The sequence below is a fragment of the Pinus tabuliformis genome, chromosome Q, assembly GCF_031772625.1.
Source record: "Pinus tabuliformis cultivar Carrire ecotype Pingquan chromosome Q, CPIR1, whole genome shotgun sequence".
NCBI classification, from domain to species: domain Eukaryota; kingdom Viridiplantae; phylum Streptophyta; class Pinopsida; order Pinales; family Pinaceae; genus Pinus; species Pinus tabuliformis.
In genome coordinates, this window is record NC_142296.1 from 1,363,440,577 (window position 1) to 1,363,454,811 (window position 14,235).

Genomic DNA, 14,235 nt, shown 5'->3' on the forward strand with positions numbered 1-14,235 from the left:
TGGCAAGTGGCACGAAGGAAGCAACAAAACGCTTGGGAATGTTTTAATTGCATGATTTGGACTCGAAAATAGTGATTGAGTTGATGAGATAGAGGCATGTTGACCATGGCATGAAGCAACCAAAGAACAGTTTGATCCCTGTTTGCATGCACTTGGGCAGAAAGATTTGCGAGATGATCTAGAAATCGAGAGATTGTTAATCAAGGGTGATAGTGGAATCGATTCAAACACGCGCTTCTTAATGTATTTGAGTTAGAGGTTGGTAATATTTCAACTAATTCATGTGACTTGGGAAATTCTACATAGAATGTCAGTGGTGCAACTTTGCACATTTGTTGGCAATGGCCTTGGAAACTATTTGCCCTCTTATTTTCATTGACATAATGGCGCATAGTGTCTCGCTACTAAGGAGTAGACAATGAAGCTTGGGGTGTTAGTAAAATGGTACCAAGATGAATGAAGAGAGTTGCAAATGTTGTTCAACAACAACCCTTTATCTTTTCGAAGACAAACTCAACTGAAAATGAAGATGAATGAAGATGTGGCATACATGCATTGGTAGTTATTCATGGTGAGATGTACTCTTTGAGTTGTAGAATGTGACTTGGGGTAGAAAAAGGTTGGAGTTTCATCTAGGAGATCATGCATGGTGTAATTCAAGCAAGAGGCATTATGTTTAACAAGACATAAAGTGATGCACTTCCATGAAGTAGGTGCGCAATTGAATTAGTTACTCAAGTTAGTTAAGTCATGAATGTTAATAGTGTATCAAGCCATGGTAATTTGAACCATAGATAGTGGTATAGTGATTTTGGCAATGGCATTGTAAATTAGTCGAAGGAGTTGAGCGTAGATGGATGTGGCACCTATTGAAGAAAATCCCAAATAATAGACTTAGAAAATAATAGAGTTCTTAGATATGTTGTTAGAGACAATAATAATTTTAGGTGGGGAAGGATGTAAGGTCCTTGCCTTAGAGTTGGAAATGGGCATCCCTACCCATTGTGTTGAGATGGTCATTGGTGGGCATGGTTGGCTACACCAATGAATTGTTGAATTGGATTAGCATGGCTTAGGAAGTGTTGCATAATGGCGAATAATGCTTAAGTGTCAGAGAGCTTGCCAAATCAAATTGGCTAAGAATGGCAACACTATGAGTGTTATCATTTAGGTTTTCTTATAAAGTCACATAGTGGCTTCGATGATAGACGCAGTGTTACTTGGTGTTGGGTGTGTGTTATATTTCTTGAATGAATACCCCTACATGTTGTACACTGCATTGGGCACAATGCCCCTAGTTTCCTTTTTAATGGGTTGTTTTTGCGTCCATTTTTGGTAGTTTTCAACACACGGTTGTAGCCTTTAGCAATTTTGTGGCGTATGGTGGTTTAGCCCATGGTTTTGTAGTTTCAGTTAAGGAACTACAATTGTCTTCTAATCTAGGGCAAACATATTGGAAATTTATGGATGCAAGACTTGTGCTTAGTACTAGAGCTGTTTTATCTTCAAGGGGACACTTTTGTGGCAAAGAGACTTTGCTTGGGCCTGTGGTGGACCCTGTTGTAGTGGGCATGTGGCTATAGTCATACAAAGAATATAACCCATGCCCAACATTCTCCCTCTTATTGTTTTCTTTGCACACAAGGGGTTGTAAGAGTACATGATCAACAATCAAGGCAATAATGCCCATTATTTATATATGCTAGGAGAATTTTTAGTGCTCAAAAATATTATTAATGAGTCTACAACATTCTTCAAAGCGTTTGCTTCACCAGCAACACTTTATTTTCTTCAATAACGTGTCTCACAAAGTGATATCGAACACCAATATGCTTTGTCCTTGAATGATGTGTTGGGTTCTTCATTAGGAAAATTGCACTCTAACTTTCATAATCTATCCTCACAACTTACTACAACAACCCATTACCTTAACACAATATTTGTGATTATTCAACCTCCTTGCTTGAATGAGTGGATGCCATGTACTTATATTTCGTAGCTAAGCATGTGACTAAAGATTATCTCTTGCTCATCTTATTTACAAAAATCAAATTTATGGCCAATCCTGGGATGTGCAGAACACTGAGGATTGTTCTAATCCTTCCACCCATGAGCTTCAACTTGACTTTTCCTCGTCCCATGATTATGGTTATCGAGACATCTCTTAGGAAAACATCATAACCATCATATCTTTCATACTCGCAAAACCACTCATGGCGAGGAGTCATATGAAGGGATGCCCCTAAGTCGACTAGCTATGCCTAATGATATACATGGGTTCTTGAGGAGACAAAGTACACATCCCCTCCTTCATCTGAGGAGATTTTTGCTTATGTAGAAGGTGCATCATCAGATCCCTTCCCTTTCTCCGCAACTTTGGATCTCTAGTTTTTCTTATAATTCCCTTCTTTTCCACACCTCCAACATATCTTTATAAATTTTCCCTAAGATTTAGATCTTAATTTATATCTAGATCTCCCACTTGAGGTCTTATTTTATTTCTATTATGGGAGCATCCTCTTATAAACAAGGCATCTTTGTTCTAACATTTCATGATTTTTCTGTTTTATCTCCTCTAATGACAAGCATGAGACTATATCATCAAAACTTAAAGTAGTTACATTCCTACTTAGGACAACAACCAAACTATCCCATGAATTTGGTAAAGAACACAACAAAGAATATGATTATCTTCCTCTAAAATCTCAATATCAATAGATAATAGTTGACTTATCACAATATTGAAGGCATTTATATGCTCTATCACCAAGTCTCCAACATTTATCCTCGGGCTAAACAACTTTATTTTCCATAGGAACAATTTGTTCACCAGGGACTTAGAATGATAGAAAGTCCTCAACTTATTCCAAAATGCCTTCATTGTAGCTTCTCCTGAAACATTCAGTAATACTAGATATGAGAAACACAACCATATTATGCTCTTTACCTTTCAATCCAACTTGGTCCAATGTTTTGTCAACATCCCTGTTGGTGTAGTACTCTCATCCATAATGATCTAATGATCTTTGTCCACGAAAAAATATTTCATTTTGAGATTCCACAACTCAAAAATGTACCCATTAGATTTCTCGATCCCTGTCTTTTAAGTAATCATCGTTTCCTTTCACCATAAGGATCGATTATGCATATCTCCCACTACAATAGGGTCCACCATAGACTTAAGAAAAACCCCTTTGCCACAAAAGTGTCCCCTTGAAGCCAAAACTGTTATGGTGCCAAGTGCAGGTTTTAACCTTGTATAGTTAATTGTTTCATATTGATTCGTAATCCAACATAAAATATATAATGACACACACACACACATTAACACAGAGATTTTACCCTGGAAACCCAAAAAGATTTTTTCAATGTATGCATATTTACAATATCACCATATAATACTAGATGTGTATGTATGTATGCACACACACACACACACACACACCTCTCTCTCCCCACCCCCCTTGAAGTTGTTTTGGCTTCAAGGGGACACTATTGTGGCAAAGGGGTTTTGCTTAGGCCTGTGGTGGACTCGGTTGTAGTGGGAGATATATAGAATTGATCCTTATGGTGAAAGGAAATGATGCGTAGTTCAAAGATAGGGATGGATAAATCTAATGGGTAGAGTTTTGAGTTGTGGAGGCTCAAAATGGAATATTTCTTGGTGGACAAAGATCAATGGATCATTATGGATCAGGGTACTGCACCAACATGGATGTCGACAAAGTATTGGACCAAGTTGGATCAAAAGGTAAAGAGCATAATATGGTTGTGTTTCTCGGATCTAGTATTACTAAATGTTTTAAGAGAAGTTATAATGAAGGCATTGTGGAACACGTTGAGGAATTTGTATCGTTCTAAGTCCCTGGTGAACAAATTGTTCCTACAAAAAAATTTGTTTAGGTTGAGGATGAACGATGGAGACTCAATGATAGAGCAACCAAATGCCTTCAATATTGTGATAAGTCAACTATTATCTATTGATATTGAGATTTTAGAGGAAGATAATCATATTATTTGTTGTGTTCTTTACCAAATTCATGGCATGGTTTGGTTGTTGCCATATGTAGGAATGCAACTACTTTATGTTTTGATGATATAGTCTCGTCCTTGTTATCATAGGGGATAAGACAAAAAAGCATGAAATGTTAGAACAAAGATGCCTTCTTTGTAAGAGGATGCTCCTATAATAGAAATAAAATAATTCCTCAAGTGGGAGATCTAAATATAGATGAATATCTAAATTTTAGGGAAAATCCATAAAGGTGTGTTGGAGATGTGGAAAAGAAGGGCGTTATAAGAAAAATCTGGAGATCCAAAATTGCAGAGAAAGGGAAGGGATATGATGATGCACCTTATAAGAAAAAACCTCCTTAGATGAAGGAGGGGATGTGTACTTGGTTTCCTCAAGTACACATGTATATCATGAGGCATGGCTAGTCAACTCAAGGGCATCCCTTCATATGACCCCTCACGAGGAGTGGTTTTGCGAGTATGAAAGATATGATGGTGGTGATGTTTTACTAAGAGATGAATAAACAAATGGAATCATGGGACGAGGAAAAGTCAAGTTGAAGCTCATTAGTGGAAGTAGTAGAACACTCTTGAGTGTCTCGTACATCCTAGTATTGAGGATTGTACATGGTTAAAGTCTACACTTGGTTCTTGGGTTTGTTGGGTTGTAGTACCACACCTTGTGGGTGCAACACCTTTGTTTATGGGAAAGAATTCCTATTTCGATTGAAGGTGTATCACAAGTGGACAAACATTTCTTTAACATGACACAAAGCATAAGGAATGACAAGGAGTGCATTGGACATTCATGAGATTTTGGGATGCATACGATAGTACTGCATGATCTAGTTTGGATGTGGACCTAAGGGGTTGAGCATTCCAACACTTGGTAGACAAAGTGGAGTTTATTGCACAGTTGGGTCCACTTGGGCACAAAGCATGGTGAAAGGCAATTTATAAGAAGGAAACAACTATGCACCCCCACATATATAAAGAGGAAACACACTTTGTGTAAAGGCATTCATTAAGGAATTAATAATTCAATAAAAGGGTGATTGGTAAAAGTGGACAACAATTTCTAAGTTGCTAAGTCTAGGTTTTGGCACTATGAATACCTTTGATGCTAATTGAGTCTGAGGGAATCAACATGAAGGACCTAAACAACTCAATAAGTGTTTAAGGCATGGTACAACTAGACTAAGATTGCTATAATGAGGAAAGGGAGTTACAATAGGCAAGTTTATGGATGCTTTAGTAGTTAGATAGTGTAAGGGTTGTGGCTATATGATCTAAAAATGGAGGAGGTGCCCAATTTCCTCTTCTCCATAAACAAGGCCAGTTCTTTGACGCTTTGCAAGGAAAAATGGGTCTTAACACAAAACAAGTTTTCCAAAACGTCTCTTCAAGTTATGAGTTAGTTTTCACATGTAAAATTAAGCATAAACAACACAACATCACATAACTCATACAAGCATACATGAAGAGCGCAACAAAGGATTTGGTAACAAAGTTCACCCTTCCTAGGCTACATCTTCTGGCCTGCCAACATAGCTAGACCACTCCATATATTCATTGGAAAAGGAGTACAAAAAAGTTTATTGATAAACATGTGGCTATTTCCCCTTAAAGGAAATGTTCCCTTGCAATGAACTCTCACATAAAACAATATGAGAACCTACAGTCATCTTGAAAACATCAACAACACAAGGCATCTCCTACAAAGACCTTGTACTCCATCTGAAAACGAGCATACATGAGCATATAAGCACTTAAATTCCTCATTGAGAGACAAATATAAAAGTTTCCTCAACAAAACATAGTGAGAAAAGTATAAAAGAGCTGAAACATGTAAATAACAACTGTTGCAGTAAACTTCTAAAGGTAAGAAAACCCCTACAAGGCCTTCTATGCTCAAGCACCTTCAAGAACTGCTCCAAAACCCTGAATGATCTATACACCCATAAACTTGAACCTGCAAAAAGTTATTTTATATGTGCTCAAATCAACAAATAGAGGTCACTATTAGAACCAAAATGTCCAAAAACCCATAGGTAGACTATTCTTGAGCTCCAAAACACTGAAAACGCACCAAGATATGGCTCCACAAGCTCTCCATGTAGTTTTGTTGCTATATGTCCTACAAATCGGAACAACAGATTAAATCTTCTATAAATCAGCCCTATTTTTAGCTACGGAGGCAATAATTTCGCCCTCGGACGGTGCAATTTGTTGGACAATTAAATTGCCCAATAACCCCTATGCACGAAAAACTAGGCCACATGGGCCATGTGGGGGTTGGGCCTTAACGCCCACCCTCGTTGACTTAGCACCTTAATTGTCAGGGTTGTGGTCATTTTGTGCTCCACGAGGCTGAGGGTCGTGCCAACGACCCACCCTTTCCGCCGAGCCCCGTTGTCTATGCATGGGGTCACATGAGTGGGACGGGACCGAGGGCTGGTCCCCTTTTAATTACCCTCCGCCGAGCACTTTTCCAGACTCCGCCACGATCTTGTTCGTTCCATATGACCAGGGCTAGCGCTAAGCCCCCTCTCCATTGGCGCTTTTCATGTTAACGCCAGGGTCATATGATGAGGTTCGTGACCAAGGGCTGGTCCCATTCTATAAGCACCCATCCTTGGCAATATGGTCATATGCTTGTTGTTGTGACTGGGGGTCGGGGTTAACATCAAAACCTCTTCTCCCAATTGAGTGCCAAATAAAATTCAAATACAGATTTTGCGCTATATGGGTTAAGTTAAGACCCACCCGTAGAGCAATCGACAGAGTGCTACAATGCTACCTTGGAGGTTGGGCTTTGAGTCCCGCCGGGCCTCTGGCCGACCATACCAAATTTTTATTATGCTCTGGAGGTGCCACGTGGCAGCCCATGATAGGGCCACAAAAAACCAATCAAATTCAACCCCAAACTAATGAACCAGAAGATGCCACTTGTCATCACCCGATTGGTCCGTACCTGCACAGTCACCCTAGATGATGTTAGCTGTACGGAAGCCCAGTCAACAACCCTGCTCATCTTTTAGCTGTTGGGCCAAATGATCAAAATGTGATAACTTGAGCATATAGTGTTAGATTGAGATGAAGCAAACATCATTGGATTCAGAACGATGAGCACTTCGACTTGATATCGGTTTCAAGACTTTTTGGTCACTTTCAGTTTTGAGCTAAAATTTGATCACCTGATCACACCTCTCCACTAGGAACTTTTGAACTCCAAAAGTTTGCTTCTCCTAGTAAATAAAATGAGGTTAAAACTCAAAATCACCCAAAACTCAATCCAAAATGCTTACTTTTCAATTGGTGCCCTTCACGCCCAATCAAGGCACTTCACCTATCTTCTTTGTGAAGACCTACTGTCTTGTTAAGAATCGAGCCAAAAATTCATATCGTTGATGTAGGAACAAAACACTAATGAGTGGAATCTAAACATTCTCTTTAATCTCATCTTTGCACGGTTCAAAACAACTTCATCTTGAAGTTCAACTGTTGAAGACAAACTTGACTCCATCTTGGAAATCATAAGCAATATAAAACTTGCTTTACCATCCTCAAACTAAGCTTGTACACAAAAGTACACTATTGCAAAAATTCAATGACATAATTGGCTTTGCCTACAAAAACATAGTCATCTTGTACAATCTTAAAACAAAGATTCTATTCACAACAAGTTTCATCTTGAATACTTGCATCGGTGAGTACATGACAAACTTGGACGACAACTTGTACATTCCAAAAGTCCTTAAACATATGGACTTTTAAACAAGACAATACATAACCTCAATGAAACATACTTGTTGCACATAGTGACTACTATTGTTCACTTTGCAAAAGTACCCAAATAGGTAAACAACAACAAGTAATTACAAATTTACAAAGCAACTTTACAAACAATCTACCCAATCTCTGCCTCTCCTAGGCTTATGGGTTCTCTTTTGCATCAACTTTGCCTTGAAGGTTGCTTTAGGATTGTTGTGAGTCCTCTTTTCCACCTCTTGCTTCCCTTGCATTAGGTTGCACAATATCTTTTCCCTTCTTGGAATGAAGCTCTGGATGTAATTTCCAACATCGTTCATTTCCATGCCCATGCATCTTGCAATGGGTACAAAAGAACTTTCTCTTTCTTGCCGACAAAGAAGTCCTCTCATGCGAAGGAGATTCATCATGCTTGATGCCTAGAATCTGATCCATTCTTTTAACCATTACCATGCGTTGCTCACAGACAACCACACAATGGTCAAATGCATCACATAAAGTACAAGGGTACATATTCCACAAATAGTCAAAATTACCATCATTTGGAAAACACCCATGAGATTTATACCTTTCCCTTGGGCTGCAACTTTGACGATGTGGGGTGGATGATGACATGCAAGGTCCCTTCAAGCATTCATCTCGCTTGAGAGACAAATGAACATTGTCACCACCATCTTGGTGTGACATATCATCCTCAGATGATTGTTGTGCCTCAAATCGTTTAGAGCATTCTCCAAACTCCCTTTGACCATATCCCAATCCTTGATACTTTGGTCTCTCTTCAACCATGATTAGATTGGTGATCCCTTGGCCATTGATGTCAAGGCCTCCTCCTTCATAACCCATTTTAGAAAGAAACTTCATACCAATGCCTTTGGTATGTTGCTCAAATGCTGCAAAAGAGGTGTTATGAACATAAACAAAAGGAATTGTACTTGAAATGCTTATTACCTCCTTGAACTTGCCATTCATCCTTTCAGCTTCTGATTATGATGGCGACATTGTAGATGACTCTAGCCACCCACTTTTACCAACTGGCATATGGTGAGAATCTTGGAGATGCTTGCAAAATGCACATGCATCATCTTCCTCATAAGGTCCATAACCACTGTGTGAACCATGCCCACATATTGGTTTCATTTTGGAGGTGTCTTTTACTGTCACAAGAGTGGAACTTTCAACAACTTGTTCCTCAAGGACATGTTGCAACTAAAGGCACATATGCCTCTTCTCCTATTAAGCCATTTCTAACATTTTTCTCAACTCAATATTCTCCATACGAAGAACCAAATTCATCTCCTCTAGCTCTTGGAGACTCTTTCTTGCCCATTCTATCAACTTGGTGAGATGAATCTCTGATACCAATTGATTTGAAAATGGAGGAGGTGGTCAATTTCCTCTTCTCCAAAAACAAGGATCGTTCTTCGACATTTTGCAAGGAAAAATGGGTCTTAACACAAAACATGTTTCCAAAAGGTCTCTTCAAGTTATGAGTTAGTTTTCAAATGTATACTTAAGCATAAGCAACACAACATCACATAACTCATACATGCATACATGAAGAGCACAACAAAGGATTTGGTGACGGAGTTCACCCTTCCTGGGCTACATCTTCTGGCCTGCCAATATAGCTAGATCGCTCCATATATTCATTGGAAAATGAGTACATAAAAATTTGCTAATAAACATGTGGCTATTTCCCCTTAAAGGAAATGTTCCCCTACAAAGAACTCTCACATAAAGCAACATGACAAACTACAATCCTCATGAAAACATTAGCAACACAAGGTGTCTCCTACAAAGACCTTGTACTCCATCTGAAAATGAACATACAAGAGCATATAAGCACTTCAATTCCTCATTGAAGGACAAATAGGAAACTTTCCTCAATAAGACATAGTGAGAAAAGTATAAAAGAGCTAAATCTTGTAAGTAACAACTGCTACAATAAACTTCTCAAGGTAAGAAAACCCCTACAAGGCCTTCTCCATGCTCAAACACCTTCAAGAACTGCTCCGAAACCCTGATTGACCCATACACCAAAGTTCCCTTAGATGTGCTCAAATAAAAAAATAGAGGTCACCATTCGATCCAAAATGTCCAAAACCCCCTAGTAGACTCTTCTTGAGCTCCAAAACACTGAAAACACACTAAGATATGGCTCCACAAGCTCTCCATGTAGATTTGATGTTATCCGTCCTACAAATCGAACCAATAGACAAATTATCGTACAAATCTGCCATGTTTTCTGCTACGGAGGTGACAATTTCACCCTCCGACGATGCAATTTGTTGGACAATTAAATTACCCAATAACCCCTGTGTGCTAAAAACCAGGCCACATGGACCATGTGGTTGCGGGTTGGGCCTTAATGCCCACCCCTGCCGGCTTAGCACCTTAAATGTTGGGGTCATGGTCATCTGGTGCTCCACGAGGCCAAGGGCCGGGCCAACGACCCACCCTTTCTGTTGGACCCCTGTTGTCTATGCGCGGGGTCATATGAGTGTGACAGGACCAGGGGTTGGTCACCTTTTAAGCACCATCCGCTGAGCGCTTTTCTAGACTCTGCCACAGTCATGTCGATTCCATATGACCAGGGCTAGGGCTAGGGATAAACCCCCTCTCCACTGGTGCTTTCCATGTTAACGTTAGTATTATATGATGTGGTTGGTGTCCAGGGGCTGGTCCGCTTCTATAAGCGCCCATCCTTTGCGCTATGGTCATATGCTTGTTGCTGTGACCAGGGGCCAGGGCTGGCATCCTAAACCTTTCCCCCAATTGAGCACCAAATAAACTTCAATTATTGGTTTTGTGCTATATGGGTTAAGACCCACTTTTAGAGTAGTTGGCAGAGCGTTGCAATGCTACCCTGGAGGTCGGGGGTTCGAGTCTCGCTGGGCCTCAGGCCGAGCACACCAAAATTTTATTATGCTTTAGAAGTGCTACGTGGTAACCCATGATTGGGCCACACAAAACCAATAAATTTCGACTCCAAACCGACAAACCAAAAGATGCCACTTGTCAGCGCCTGATTGGTCCGTACCTTCATAGTCACTTTGGAAGATGTCAGCTGTACGGAAGCCTAGTCAGCTACCCAATCAACAACCCTGCTCATCTTTTAACTATTGGGTCAAACGATTAGAACACGATAAGTTGAGCATACGATGTTGGATTGAGGTGAAACGAACGTTGTTGGATTCATAACGACAAGCACTTTGACTTGATGCCAATTTCAAGACTTTTTGGGAGATTTTAGTTTTGAGCTAAAATTTGATCACCTGATCACTATAGGTAGTTGTGCCTTAGAATAGTTATATGTATGTAAGACGATTTGTGTGTGGAAGGATAGACTCCCTTGTTGTATTCTTGTAACATTCTTCATGTTAATACATTAAGACATCCACCTTAGGTGCCACCCATACTTCTTTGTTATGATTTCTTTACTTGGTTTAATGTCATTGGTTCTTGCATTTTTGGATGGTTAAGTATTGGCAAATAATGACTAAGTCTTTTAAGGCCATGCTTCTTGTTAGAGACCCTAGTTGTGTTGAACTCAAGCCCAAATCTAACAAGTTGTAGCTAGAGGTGTAGTTACGGGTATGTCCTTAAGTGAAGATGTGTAGTTTAATTGTAGTAGGTGCAAGTTGGTCAAGCCCTTGTGTCTGACGCAAGCTAGTGCACATGACCTAGTATAGTGAAAATGAAAATTTTTAGTTAGGACCTGCAATTCTGTGATACCTAATCTTTAATGGTACAATATGAAGACCTTAATGTGAAGCAACATCATTGTGTGTAGAGAAAACTTAAAAAGTACACCACGCCCCGTTTTCTTAGGATGCAATCAAAGAAAAAAGAAAAAAGAAAGTTTTTTTTTTTTTTTTTTAAACTCTTTTTCTTACAATGCAATTTGATTGCATCGTAAGAAAAAGAATTTTTTTTTTATTTTTATTTTTGATTGCATCCTAAGAAAACGGGCGTGGTGTACTTTTTGACCACATGAAATAACCCATTAATGATTTGTAAGAAGGCATAAAGCAACATCATAATAATTTGTGGAGAAAACTTGACCACATGAAATAACCCATTAATAATTTGTAAGAAGGCATATTTTTCAACCTTGTCACATACCTTCAAGTCTTGGACTATCAACATATTTCTTTAAATTCCAAGAAAACAATTTTAAGTCAACATATTTCTTTTAGAACATGCACTTAAAATGGAAGCAAATTGAGAAAATCCAAAAACGTTTGATCATGAGCTTAAAAAAAAAAGTTCGGTTCCTTATGAGATAATGTTGAGTGAAACAAGAGCAACTCCCATTGAAGCAATTGTTATGGTGCGTCTCATAAGGTACCTAAAAAGAATTGGGCAAATGAGATAAGGTAGATGACCTAAAGTTATCATCAATGAAGGCATGAGTGAAAGAAAGAATTCATGGATGAGACAAAACAACAAATAGATGCAAAAATGTAATATTTACCTCAATGCCTGTCCCACATATAGCAAGGAATTAAATAATTATGTTATGGAGAAGTTTCGTAAGCGTATATGGGGAAAAGAGCCAGGTAGAAAGAAGAAGTACTATGTTTAGGAATTCAACCCCACTTGTGATCTCCAATAAAAAGAGTACATTGGAGTTAGTATTCCATGGAGAGCAAAGATTCTTATTGCTCAGTTAAGAACTTACTCGCATCAACTTCGGTGCGAAACAAGTTGGTGGAAAAGACCTAAAGAAGCTTGGGAAGAATGGGTGAGTACTTTTTGCACTTCTAAGGTAGTGGGATAGGAAAAACATTTCATTTTGGAATGTGATGCTTTCAGAGACATTAGAGACAATTACAACAATATGTTAACATCGGTTCCTTGGCATTGCCTTTTTAGTAAAGGAACTCTTAGAACGGTGGGTCAAATCATCATTAATTTGAGTAATAAAAAGATTGAATTGCAAAAAATGAAAAGCAAGGAAGTTGACAATCCCATAAACTATTTTTTGTTTCTTCGAAATTAAAAATTTCATTCATTCTTACAATTTATTTAAAAAATATTAAAAATATAGAATGGAAAAATAATAATCCATTTCAATCACGTGGAACCATAAATTTCAAAGTGAAATTTACTTAAGATAAGATAAGATAAAATAATTATATTTATGTCCAACTAATGACCACAAAGTAGGTCAAAGGGACTGTTGAGTACACTGATGTATATACAAAGTGGGAGAACCAAACGGTCTCCTATAAAAGATACAATGCATGAAGTAAATCAAAGATACAATGCATGAAGTAAATCAACATCTGGCCCTAGCGGAGAAGATCCAGGACCTAATAGGTCTGAGGATCAGACCCATCTCTCCTAACATCTGAGGCTGAATGAATAACGCTGAAGAAACTCAACAATGTCTGTTGGCCCGATGAAGAGCCGATGGCAAGTGCAGATTGTCCACTAAATTGTGTCCTGGGGGGGTTCACACGCTACTGAATGCTGGAGGACCTAGTCTGTCTCCCAGGAGTGGATCTGAGACGGAACTGCTGCTGAGATCTCGTGTGGCAGGGTGAGGTCCCACGGATCCTCACTGATCTGGAGTTTGGATACGTATTGGTATCAATCGATCTCTTGGTGCCCTTGTCTGAAGGTAGTACCCTAAAAAATGTCGTGATCCTCTATGTGGGCTCTGGTCTGATGGGACGCTGAAGAATATGCGCTCGGAACCTAAGAGCCTCTTGCATATATAGGCCAAACATTTTTGATTGGGGTACTTGAAAAAGTCGGCGAGGGTCCGAGAATCTCTGAACAAGCAATGAAACCTTCCTTTGATCTCGTAGTAGACAGGGCATCCAAGGATGAAGTGCACCTCGGTCTCCACTTCCTGTAAATGACATACCTGGTAGAGTCTGTCTAGTCTATCCACCTGGTGGTCTATCTCTACCCGAATTCTATGAGAACCTACTCTGAACTGGCCTAGAGGAATGCAAAGAGCATGCATCCAGTGGTGAAACGTATACTGGGGTCGAATAATGAGCCCGTCTCTCAACTCCAAGAAGTGCTCAACATAGAAGGCCATCTTTGGGCGCAACCCTCCTGGAGGATTGACCCAGGTGACCTGGATGAACTGCATGTAGATGTCCTCCCTCATGATCTTGTTTAGCTCCTGTCTAGTAGGTAAAAGGTGACCAGGAGCATCTAAGGAATATCGAAAAGGAGGGAGACGATCCAACTAAATTCCCATTGACTCTAAGAGGTTTGAAATTCCCATAAACCAACATCTGGCTCGGCCTGAGGTAGTAGAACGGGCAATAGTCTCAGAAGAGCAATATGCCAAGTAAAGATAACGGTCCCTACTCATTATCGAGTTTGCCAAGACCTAGACACGATGCAAGAATGAGACCAATTTGAACATTGTCTCAAGCCAAAAGAGCTGAGCTCCAAACTCTACAAGGATAATGTGGTGCG